The 12788-nt window shown below is 44.2% G+C and overlaps 1 protein-coding gene across 2 annotated transcripts in view; it reads right to left on the bottom strand.

Moving 5' to 3' along the window:
- LOC309642125 (uncharacterized protein) overlaps positions 1-12788 on the bottom strand; it is a gene marked incomplete at its 3' end in the record, with an annotated part of 275923 nt that overhangs the window by 230279 nt on the left and 32856 nt on the right. The window contains exon 1 of one of the 2 annotated variants that reach the window (XM_082423147.1): positions 484-4695. The exons of the other annotated variant lie outside the window; for it this stretch is intronic. Of the gene's footprint in view, positions 1-483; positions 4696-12788 lie in introns of those variants that run through there. 2 annotated transcript variants of the gene reach the window in all.

The following is a 12788-nucleotide window of genomic DNA, read 5'->3' as shown; positions in this document are numbered from 1 at the left end:
TGACCTGTGAATATCTTGCTCTGTCTCCCCCTACTCCTAACTATCTGAATTCTCAGCTGCTCTACTATTTATCAAGAAGTCGTCACTGGATATAAGACCCTGACTCCACAAAATGGAACACACAGTGTCTCCCTCTTTACAGGAGGGTTTCTAAATCTGTCAACAGCCCCTCCTCCATGATGGATGGTCCGTCTCCAATGTACAACCTGGTCCCTGTTAATCCTCTGAAAATTCTTGTCAGGACTCCTTAAAGGGATGAAAGCCTTCTCTGAACATTGAAAAACAACACAAAAACACAACAGAAGAGTTATTAAACAAGTTCACAGTGGCTTCTTCACAATGCCATTTGATTGAAAATAATTGGACAGGAAAAATTAATTCCAGACTGCACTGAGTAGTTATTTTCCGAAATGGAAAGAAATGCTTCTCCTTCAACCATCAAAGCCCCTAAAAATGCCACCAGGATTGTTGAATACCACTAACCTGAGACAGGAAGCCAAATGACTGGAAATCCAGCTGCCCCTGGTTTATTCATATTTACGCCCACAGAGTCGCCCCTTGGCCTGAGCATACTTGACTCAGAGAAGAGTTACATGTGTCTGAACACCTAGCACTGAATTTGAGAAGCTTCCCATGGCAATGACCAACAAGAATTTCTCTCAGAGTGAGCCTGAGGCTGGGCATGGAATTGTATGACATAATGGGACAGAAAGAGGCAAGGGACTGCATCCCAGAGGGAGATGGAATGAAGCAAAACAAAGGAAGAAAAGGAAAACAAATGAAGCAAACAAAGCAAAACCAGACCCAAACCCAGACCCCACACACAGGCTAGGACATGGCTTGGGTTGTCTGGAAGCAGTTCCCAGACAGAAACCTCAGTGTGATGAATCAGTTTCCTTGGACATTGAGGGGATAAAGAGTCCGCTGTAGAGACAGAGCATATTTACCCAAGGAATGGCTGTGAGAATTGGGCTTGGGTGGGGGCGGGCACGTTGGAGTATGGAGTATGTGGTGGGGAAAAGCCACCATGAATCCCCAGTCTAGACACTGAGCCCATAATGCCCAAGGAGAAGCAAACTATCTAAAAGAAAGGGCGTCTTTGGGAGAAGCCAGTTGAGCCCGACTCTGAAATCGCTGGTTGTGATACCAGAGTCAGATTCTGCAGACAAGTCCTTAAAAATCACAGAGAGGAGAAAATACAGATGAATTTAAGACAGATATTAATAGGAGCACAAGTCTTCTTTTCTACCCTATACAATTCCATTGTAAACAATGCCATAAAAAACACCTACACCTCTAAATAGCAAAATTTTCCAAGTATTATAAAAAGCCCCCTTTATGTGAAGCAACACAATTACATTAAGCACAAAAGCAATGTTTAGACAACCTTCCATTATTCAGGACTACTGTCAGTCTCATAAAAAAGTGTTGAGACCAATGATGTGTATCCCACGCCCAGGCAAATCCCACCATGAGACCAGCAGGGACCTACAGCATACACTTTGAAAAAAATGGCACTCTTCCTCTTTTACCACCCCTCCAAAAAAGTCCCAGTTCTTTTGTGACCAGCCCTACAAATGCCTGATAAATGCCAGGTTGGCTGCGGGAACTAGGGCTCTAGGTTACTTTCAAGTGTTTTCATACTGAAGAAATAACAGCAACTGATACTCATATCACATTTTTGTGCTTAAGAGGCATTTTAACATATATTATCTCAGTTGATTCTCACAAAAACCATGTGAGGTCCGTTTGGCACATACAAGCCCTTAGCCAGAAGCCCTTCTGTCTCTCCTTGGAGAAGGGGAGGCATTTGGAAGGAATGAAAACACTCTCCCTTCCCTGGCCTTGCTGTGCACCAGGGCTTTCGCATCCTCCAAGAAAATAAACACGTTTCTACGCTTCTAGGGTGTAGGTGCCACTTTGGTGGGCAGGGGGCACCATACAGCATGCTTTTGTTTCGGGGACTGGAAAAGGGAGGGAGCTAGGATGGGGAAAGGGGAGTCAGTCTCCAGGTCTGAGGGACCACAGACGGTTGGGGACCCCGGAAGCTCTGAATGCAGTGCCAGGGGGCAAGGAGCAGCACGAGGACAGGGTCTGAGGCGTGTCCTAGTGGTCGGGCAGGACCGGAGAGCCCAGCCCAGCACTGAGAAGGGAAGGCAGCTGGTTCAAGTAGGAGCCCCACCAGGATGGGGTGTGAGATCCCCTACCTTCCCGGGAGCACGATCAACTTCCTGCCGGTACGTCCACTCCCCCTCCTCAGGGCCAAATTGCTCAGCCACCCCACAACAGCCCACAGACAGCTGTAAGCCCTAGTGGAACCCTGGACCCCCAGGGACGATGGAGCAGGAGCTCTCACTCTTGTTCTCTGGGGCCAGATGGGCACACTTGAGACCACCACAAGCCAGGGACAGACGGGAGTGGACACCACCTTTCCATTGGATTTATCACCATCATCACCATTATCACCATCACCATCACCATCATCGTTATCCCATCTTTACTGATAAGTCCTTAAGGCCCAACAAAGTCAAAGGACTTGCCAGGATCTCATAGCTGGTGACACCAAGTTACTCTGCCTCTAAGGCCCTGATTACTTTATTATACCGGCTCTAAGGGTAAATAACCCCAACCTCTGTGTTCACGTGTCAAATGGGGGAGGCCCTGGGACTTCCCTGCCGGTCCAGTGGTTAGGACTCGGCGCTGTCACTGCTGGGGCCCAGGTTTGATCCCTGGTCGGGGAAACTAAGATCCTGCAAGCTAGGCCGCACAGTCAAAAAAAAAAAAAGAAAAGAAAATGAGGGAGGCCCTATGTTCTCTCCATCCCCTAATTCCCTGGCCGCATGGTTCTAGCCCTGGGGCCCTGACTTGGAAGAGGTCAGCGTGTGTTTCTCCTGCAGAACGAGCACCATCCCTGCAAACGCCCTTGGCCTCCTCTCAACAGTGTTTCCTTTGTCCCTGTCCTGGGCCTGCTTTATAAGGTGAGAGACCTCCTTTTCATAATGAAGCCCTTTTAATACTGAAAAAAATGTAAAACCTTGGCTTGGAAAGAATCCCAGACAGGCACGGCTGACACAGACTTCCCCGGAAGCTGAGAGCATTTCCGCTCAGCCCCAGGTGCAGTCACCCAGGACGTGATTTGGAGGCGAGGGACTATTTTGTGACCAGACAGAAGAGCCCTCTTCTCTACTATGCCTGTGAAAGTAGCAGCTGTGCTGTGTTCCTCTGTCCAGGAAACTAGTGAACAACTCAGAGAAAATTCCCGAGTAAAGCAACAAAGATGATTAATGAGCTAGAAAAGCAAGTGACGGCCTTGGGGGATCACACTGGCAGAGCCAGGTGGGTACCACGCATGGGAGAAGGAGCCGGACCCAAAGACAAATATTCAGCTGGGCCCTGGGGGTAGTAGTTCTGTAGGTGTAATGGGAATGAAATGGAGAGAAAAGTAGGATGTCAGCTGAATAGCAGGAACAAATCCCTCCTGCGGGGCATCCCCAGGATGCAGATGGAAAGCACATTGTTTTGGTTGTGTCATGGAAGGCCAGGATGAAGATTCAAGCTGAGACCGGCTGGGACCTGGGACCCTTTGCTGCAGGGCTGCAATGCTTGCACCTGGACACACCTCTCTCCTCAAGCAACGAAATACAAAGAAACTATATGGCACTAAAAATAACTACGGGTATGCGCAGTTGGGGCAAATTATGGACAAAAAGATACAAAAGACCAAAAATCTCAACTGCCACTTCTGCAGAGCTGGGAGCGAAAACAGGGTGTCTGGAGCAAAAGCAGGGTACTGCACACGCCCCCTGCACACACCACCTACGGGGTGGGCAAAACTCCTAAGCCACCCCTCCAGCCCCATCCCTGGAAACACCCCTACCTTCTCCCCAAGCTGGCTGTAACCCTCAGGGAGGGAGCAAGCAGAGGAACCTGTTACTTGTTTTTGCTCCACCCCTCAGCCAAGCCAAGAACCCTGGCCGGTATCAAGAGCAGCTGGATGTTTGCAGCCCCGAGGCTAATTCGACTCTCTGGGCAGGGAGGCTGGCTAAGGAGGTCCCACAGCAGCTCCCTGGCCAGCAGGCCCCTTGACTCCTCCAGAGCCAGCTTCCCTCCAGGGTCCAGTGCTCCTGCAGCCCGTGCCCCTGGACGGTCACTAATTTACGGGATCACCGGCCCTTCCCAACGTCGTCCAGGGACCTCAGGAACAAGTCTTCCTTTCTTGGTCCACCGAAGTCACTGGAACCCATCAGTGAAGTTTCATCCCTGTCTGTAAATCACTGCCTTAGTCATGCAGCGTAACTCTCAAACAACTGGGTAGGTTTGTTTTTAATTCCCTTAGACGATAAGCATAGATGCAAACACTGGCTGAAAGCGGCCTTTGTTCCTGTTGTCCTTGCGCAAACCACCTCCCAGCCTCTCTGCTCATCTGCGGGAAGCGGCCAAGGCCAGAGGGCTCTTTGGGGCGTTGCAGGAAAAGGGGCAGGAGGGGTGGCCGCTGTTAAATCGGGAACACTGACTTGGGGCCGTCAGTCACCGGGGGCCGGCTGCAGGGTATTTTCGCAGCAGCCGCTAACCCCAGACACCCTGATCTTTCCTCCCACACACCCTCCTCCTCAGCCACGGCTTCCACCTGTGGCCTTTCTTCACAGTCAGCCTCGGAAGTGTCTGCCCAGCGCGGAGCGAGCTCTGGCTGTTTCACTCCTCATCCCTCCCCCCTCCCCTCCCCTTCTTCCTCCCCCTCCTCCTCCCCTCCCCCTCCTCTTTCCTTCCCCTCTCCCCTCCCCTTTCCCCCCCTCCCCTTCCCCTCCCCCCTCCCCATCACTCCCGCTCCCTCTCCCTTTTCCTCCCCCTCTCCCCCCTCCACTCCCCTCCCCTTTTCCCCTCCCTATCCCTTTCCTTCCCCCTCTCCCCTCCTCCTCCCACCCCCTCCCACTCTCCCCCTCTCTCACTTCTGAAAGCCAGTAGGCACCATGAGAAAGGCATTTTTCTTTCAGCCCACACGGAACTTTCACCCTCGACAGTGTTCTTAAATGCAGAGAAGCCTTCCCAGGACTCCTATCAGAAACCTTAGCGTCAGGCTCTCTGGGAGTGTCCCAGGTGCTTCACCGGCTGCTCTGGGGAGATGCGCTTGGTCAGGATGATGGCGCCCAAAGCTGTGGGACCCCTATCTCCACCTCCTCCACCCGGCTCTTCAGAAGTTTGTTCCATCTTAGAGAAGCCACTTCACCTCCCCAGGGGTCACGTTCCTCCTAGTGTAACACACCCGCCACCATTCAAGCCAGAGGCAGAAGACTCCAATGATTTTGCTTGAAGGTTATGTGCACGTATTTCCAACTTTCCTATATTCCATGGAGGTGTCTTCAATAGACATTTGTTTTCTGCCTAATTGGAGCACCGTGTGGTATAAATGATAAAACCCAAAGGAAGGCTCACAGTATTAAAGAAATATGCCAAACATCACACACCTCTTGAAGCGCCAAGGCCAAGTTTCAAACCTGTCTTACTCCAAAGCCTTTGCTTTTTCACTTATGTCCTCCGTTCTGCAATTGGTCCAACAAAATGCTTGTTTCCAGGCCCTTGGGCTGACTCTCTGAGACCCAGTGGTCACCTGAGGATGGGCATGTTCATCAGAGCTCTTAGAGGCACAGAGCTTAAGCAAAAAATAATAAGGAAATGAACGAATTCTCCACCCCTGAGAACCCTGGGAATGGACTGGAATTGCAGCTGGGCCCTGGGCTCTGACAGGGCTCTCAGGTGCCTGCCTCCTTCTAGGCCCTGCTCTGTTTTTGTCATTTGATGTCATTCTTAGGCAGGTCCCCCACCCCACCCTGAGGGAGGAGAATGGCCACAGGTGATTTCACGTTCTCCCTGAGCAGCCCAGAGGAAACACACTCAGAGTAAAAGTCTTGGGTTGGGTCTCATAGAACCAGTTTGCGTCAACATGCTCAGCCCTTACTGGGTTTAGGAAGTCAGAATATGTTGAGTGGTCAGGTCTGGATGCTCAGGTTGCCCCTGCACCTGGGAGTGGTGACACTATTTACAGAAGAATGGGGCAGACACAGAGAGTGGGCCGAAACAGCCAATGGCCCTGCTGAAAAATTGTCAGGTACAACGTAGTACATGAGGCCGGCCCTGCCTGCCTCTCCTGCCTTTTCCTCAGTTCCTTCCCCCTAAAACCACACCCTTTCCCCGCCCTCCACTGCCCTCCAGTTCCCACCTGTCCTTCTCCACCAAGCTGCCTCTGACCTCCCTGGTGTGAAAGAAGCGACCCTCCTCTGCATTCTCACAGTGTCCCATCCTGGGATGGCCATGGCCCTCCAGCTTACTTGCCTGTCTGCCCCATGAAACTGAGTTTCTCGAGGGTGAGACCATGTCACAGTACTTAGTGCATAATAAGTGCTCAATACACAAGTATAAAGGAAAACAGGTCTTCTGGGAAATGAAAGAAATTATTTTCAATAAAGTCTATTGATCCGGCCCTGCCCTTCAAAAAAAAAAAAAAAAAAAAAAAAAGTCTATTGATTATTTTATATGAATTGTAGGAAAATGATTCCATTAATGACTGTCTAACTTGAGTTTCAAAATACAGTTTTTCAGTAGAGATCTGATTATGATAAACAACCCTAAAGAAGGACTATTCCAAAGCCTATTTAATGGTACCTCCAATATACTGTTCCTCTAACATCCTATTCAACTGATACATTAAAAAAAAAAAAAAAGTAATAGCAGAAGCAAGAAAACTACAATCCTGCAGCCTGTGGAATGAAAACCACATTCACAAAAAGATACACAAAATGAAAACGCAGAGGACTATGTACCAGATGAAGGAACAAGATAAACCCCCAGAAAAACAACTAAATGAAGTGGAGATAGGCGACCTTCCAGAAAAAGAATTCAGAATAATGATAGTGAAGATGATCCAGGACCTCGGAAAAAGAATGGAGGCAAAGATCGAGAAGATGCAAGAAATGTTTAACAAAGACCTAGAAGAATTAAAGAACAAACAAACAGAGATGACCAATACAATAACTGAAATGAAAACTACACTAGAAGGAATCAATAGCAGAAAAACTGAGGCAGAAGAACGGATAAGTGACCTGAAAGACAGAATGGTGGAATTCACTGCTGCAGAACAGAATAAAGAAAAAAGAATGAAAGGAAATGAAGACAGCCTAAGAGACCACTGGGACAACATTAAACGCAACAACATTCGCATTATAGGGGTCCCAGAAAGAGGAGAGAGAGAAAGGACCAGAGAAAATATTTGAAGAGATTATTGTCAAAAACTTCCCTAACATGGGAAAGGAAATAGACACCCAAGTCCAGGAAGTGCAGAGAGTCCCAGGAAGGATAAACCCAAGGAGAAACACGCAGAGACACATAGTAATCAAAGTGGCAAAAATTAAAGACAAAGAAAAATTATTGAAAGCAGCAAGGGAGAAACGACAAATAACATACAAGGGAACTCCCATAAGGTTAACAGCTGATTTCTCAGCAGAAACTCTACAAGCCAGAAGGGAGTGGCATGATATACTTAACGGGATGAAACGGAAGAACCTACAACCAAGATTACTCTACCCGGCAAGGATCTCATTTAGATTCAATGGAGAAATCAAAAGCTTTAAGACAAGCAAAAGCTAAGAGAATTCAGCACCACCAAACCAGCTCTACAACAAATGCTAAAGGAACTTCTCTAAGTGGGAAACACAAGAGAAGAAAAGGACCTACAAAAACAAACCCAGGGCTTCCCTGGTGGCGCAGTGGTTGAGAATCTGCCTGCCAATGCACGGGACACGGGTTCGAGCCCTTGTCTGGGAAGATCCCACATGCCACGGAGCAACTAGGCCCGTGAGCCACAATTACTGAGCCTGCGCATCTGGAGCCTGTGCTCCGCAACAAGAGAGGCCGCGATAGCGAGAGGCCCGCACACCGCGATGAAGAGTGGCCCCCACTTGCCACAACTAGAGAAAGCCTTCGCACAGAAATGAAGACTCAACACAACCAAAAATAAAAAATAAAAATAAATAAATAAATAAATAAATAACTATTAAAAAAACCCCAAACCCAAAACAATTAAGAAAATGGTAACAGGAAAATACATATTGACAATTACCTTAAACGTGAATGGATTAAATGCTCCAACCAAAAGACCCAGACTTGCTGAATGGATATAAAAACAATAACTATATATATGCTGTCTACAAGAGACCCACTTCAGACCTAGGGACACATACAAACTGAAAGTGAGGGGATGGAAAAACATATTCCATGCAAATGGAAATCAAAAGAAAGCTGGAGCAGCTATACTCATATCAGATAAAATAGACTTTAAAATAAAGAATGTTACAAGAGACAAGGAAGGACACTACATAATGATCAAGGGATCAATCCAAGAAGAAGATATAACAATTATAAATACATATGCACACAACACAGGAACACCTCAGTACATAAGGCAAATGCTAACAGCTATAAAAGAGGAAACCGACAGTAACACAATAATAGTGGGGGACTTTAACACCTCATTTAGACCAATGGACAGATCATCCAGACAGAAAATTAATAAGGAAACACAAGCTTTAAATGACACAATAGACCAGATATATTTAATTGATATATATAGGATATTCCATCCAAAAACAGATTACCCTTTTTTCTCAAATGCACAGGGAACATTCTCCAGGAGAGATCACATCTTGGGTCACAAATCAAGCCTCGGTAAATTTAAGAAAATAGAAGTCACATCATGCATCTTTTCCGAACACAACGCTATGAGATTAGAAATCAATACAGGGAAAAAAACGTAAAAACACAAACACATGGAGGCTAAACAATATGTTACTAAGTAACCAAGAGATCACTGAAGAAATAAAAGAGGAAATCAAAAAATACCTAGAGACAAATGACAATGAAAACACGATGATCCAAAACCTATGGGATGCAGCAAAAGTTCTAAGAGGGAAGTTTATAGCAATACAAGTCTACTTCAATAAACAAGAAAAAACTCAAATAAACAATCTAACCTTACACCTAAAGGAACTAGAGAAAGAAGAACAAACAAAACCCTAAGTTAGCAGAAGAAAAGAAATCATAAAGATCAGAGCAGAAATAAATGAAATAGAAACAAAGAAAACAATAGCAAAGATCAATAAAACTAAAAGCTGGTTCTTTAAGAAGATAAACAAAATTGATAAACCTTTAGCCAGACTCATCAAGAAAAGAGGGAGAGGACTCAAATCAATAAAATTAGAAATGAAAAAGGAGAAGTTACAACAAACACTGCAGAAATACAAAGCATCCTAAGAGATTACTACAAGCAACTCTATGCCAATAAAATGGACAACCTGGAAGAAATGGACAAATTCTTAGAAAGGTAAAACCTTCCAAGACTGAACCAGGAAGAAACAGAAAAATATGAACAGACCAATCACAAGTAATGAAATTGAAACTGTGATTAAAAATCTTCCAACAAACAAAAGTCCAGGACCAGATGGCTTCACAGGTGAATTCTATCAAACATTTAGAGAAGAGCTAACACCCATCCTTCTCAAACTCTTCCAAAAAATTGCAGGGGAAGGAACACTCCCAAACTCATTCTATGAGGCCACCATCACCCTGACACCAAAACCAGACAAAGATACTACAAAAAAAGAAAATTACAGACCAATATCACAGATGAATATAGATGCAAAAATCCTCAACAAGGTACTAGCAAACAGAATCCAACAACACATTAAAAGGATCATACACCATGATCAAGTGGGATTTATCCCAGGGATGCAAGGATTCTTCAGTATATGCAAATCAATCAATGTGATACACCATATTAATAAACTGAAGAATAAAAATCATATCGTCATCTCAATAGAGATGCAGAAAAAGCTTTTGACAAAATTCAACACCGATTTATGATAAAAACTCTCCAGAAAGTGGGCACAGAGGGAACCTACCTCAACATAATAAAGGCCATATATGACAAACCCACAGCAAACATCATTCTCAACGGTGAAAAACTGAAAGCATTTCCTCTAACATCAGGAACAAGACAAGGATGTCCAGTCTCACCACTATTATTCAACATAGTTTTGGAAGTTCTAGCCACAGCAATCAGAGAAGAAAAAGAAATAAAAGGAAGACAAATTGGAAAAGAAGAAGTAAAACTGTCACTGTTTGCAGATGACATGATACTATACATACAGAATCCTAAAGATGCCACCAGAAAAGTACTAGGGCTAATCAATGAATCTGGTAAAGCTTCAGGATACAAAATTAATGCACAGAAATCTCTTGCATTCTTATACACTAACAACAAAAGAGCAGAAAAAGAAATTAAGGAAACAATACCATTCACCATTGCAACAAAAAGAATAAAATACCTAGGAATAAACCTACCTAAGGAGGTAAAAGACCTGTACTCAGAAAACTATAAGACACTGATGAAAGAAATCAAAGATGACACAAACAGATGGAGAGATATACCATGTTCGTGGATTGGAAGAATCAATATTGTGAAAATGACTGTACTACCCAAAGCAATCTAGATTCAATGCAATCCCTATCAAATTACCAATGGCATTTTTTATAGAACTAGAACAAAACATCTTAAAATTTGTATGGAGACACAAAGGACCCCGAATAGCCACAGCAATCTTGAGGGAAAAAAAATAGAGCTGGAGCAATCAGACTCCCTGACTTCAGACTATACTACAAAGCTACAGTAATCAAGACAATATGGTAGTGGCACAAATACAGAACTATATATCAATGGAATAGGATAGAAAGCCCAGAGATAAACCCACACACCTATGGTCAACTAATCTATGACAAAGGAGGCAAGGATATACAATGGAGAAAAGACAGTCTCTTCAATAAGTGGTGCTGGGAAAACTAGACAGCTACATGTAAAAGAATGAAATTAGAACACTCCCTAACACCATACATAAAAATAAACTCAAAATGGATTAAAGACCTAAATGTAAGACCAGACACTATAAAACTCTTAGAGGAGAGCATAGGAAGAACACTCTTTGACATAAATCACAGCAGGATCTTTTTTGACCCACCTCCTGAAGTAATGGAAATAAAAACAAAAATAAACAAATGGGACCTAATGAAACTTAAAAGCTTTTGCACAGCAAAGGAAACTATAAACAAGACAAAAAGACAACCTTCAGAATGGGAGAGAGTATCTGCAAGTGAATCAATGGACAAAGGATTAATCTGCAAAATATATAAACAGCTCATGAAGCTCAATATTAAAAAAACAAAGAATTCAATCAAAAAATGGGCAGAAGGGCTTCCCTGGTGGCGCAGTGGTTAAGAATCTGCCTGCCAATGCAGGGGACACGGGTTCGAGCTCTGGTCTGGGAAGATCCCACATGCCACGGAGCAACTAAGCCCGTGAGCCACAACTACTGAGCGTGCGCGTCTGGAGCTTGTGCTCCGCAACAGGAGAGGCCGCGACAGTAAGAGGCCCGCGCACCGCGATGAAGAGTGGCCCCCGCTCGCCGCAACTGGAGAAAGCCCTCGCACAGAAACGAAGACCCAACACAGCCAAAAAATAATTAATTAATTAATTAATTAATTAATTAAAAAAAAAATGGGCAGAAGACCTAAATAGACATTTCACCAAAGAAGACATACAGATGGTCAACAGGCACATGAAAAGCTGCTGAACATCACTAATTATTAGAGAAAGGCAAATCAAACTACAATGAGGCATCACCTCACACCAGTTAGAATGGGCATCATCAGAAAATCTACAAACAACAAATGCTGGAGAGGGTGTGGAGAAAAGGGAACCCTCTTGCACAACCCTCTTGTTGGTGGGAATGTAAATTGATACAACCACTATGAAGAATGGTATGGAGGTTCCTTAAAAAACTAAAAATAGAGTTACCATATGACCCAGCAATCCCACTACTGGGCATATACCCAGAGAAAACCATAATCCAAAAAGACACATGCACCCCAATGTTCATTGCAGCTCTATTTACAATAGCCAGGTCATGGAAGCAACCTAAATGCCCATCGATAGATGAATGGATAAATATGTGGTACATATATACAATATTACTCAGCCATAAAAGGGAATGAAATTGGGTCATTTGTGGAGATGTGGATGGACCTAGAGACTGTCATACAGAGTGAAGTAAGTCAGAAAGAGAAAAACAAATATCATATATTAACGCATATATGTGGAATCTAGAAAAATGGTACAGATGAACCCGTTTGCAAGGCAGAAATAGAGACACAGATGTAGAGAACAAATGTATGGACACCAAGTGGGGAAAATGGGGTGGGGGGGTGGTGGTGGTGGGATGAATTGGGAGATTGGGATTGACATGTATACACTAATATGTATAAAATAGATAACTAATAAGAACCTGCTGTATAAAAAAAATAATAAAAATTTTTTTAAAAAGCTTGTTCTTTGCGATCAATAAAATTGATCTCAGAGAGACAGAAGGAAGAAGGGAGGGAGGGAGGAAGAGAGAGGACACAAATTAACAATATAAGAAATAAAAGATGAGTTATTATTACTGATCTTATGGATATTAAAAGGATAAGAAAGGGATCCGAAAAAATAACTCTTCACCCACAATTTTGATAATATAAATGAAATTGACCAATTCCTTGAAAGGTGCAAACTACCAAAACTCACACAAGGAGAAATAATTTTATGAATGTATTTATTAATATGTGACTATTAATAGATCTATTAAAGGAATTGAGTTAATAATTAATAACCTTTAAAAAGGAAAGCACCAGGCCCAAATAGCTTCACTGGG

The sequence above is a fragment of the Balaenoptera physalus genome (genome assembly GCF_965194825.1).
Source record: "Balaenoptera physalus genome assembly, chromosome: 14".
In the NCBI taxonomy this organism is placed as follows: domain Eukaryota; kingdom Metazoa; phylum Chordata; class Mammalia; order Artiodactyla; family Balaenopteridae; genus Balaenoptera; species Balaenoptera physalus.
The sequence above is the reverse complement of the archived record's forward strand: the minus strand, read 5'-3'. Positions and strand labels throughout refer to the sequence as shown.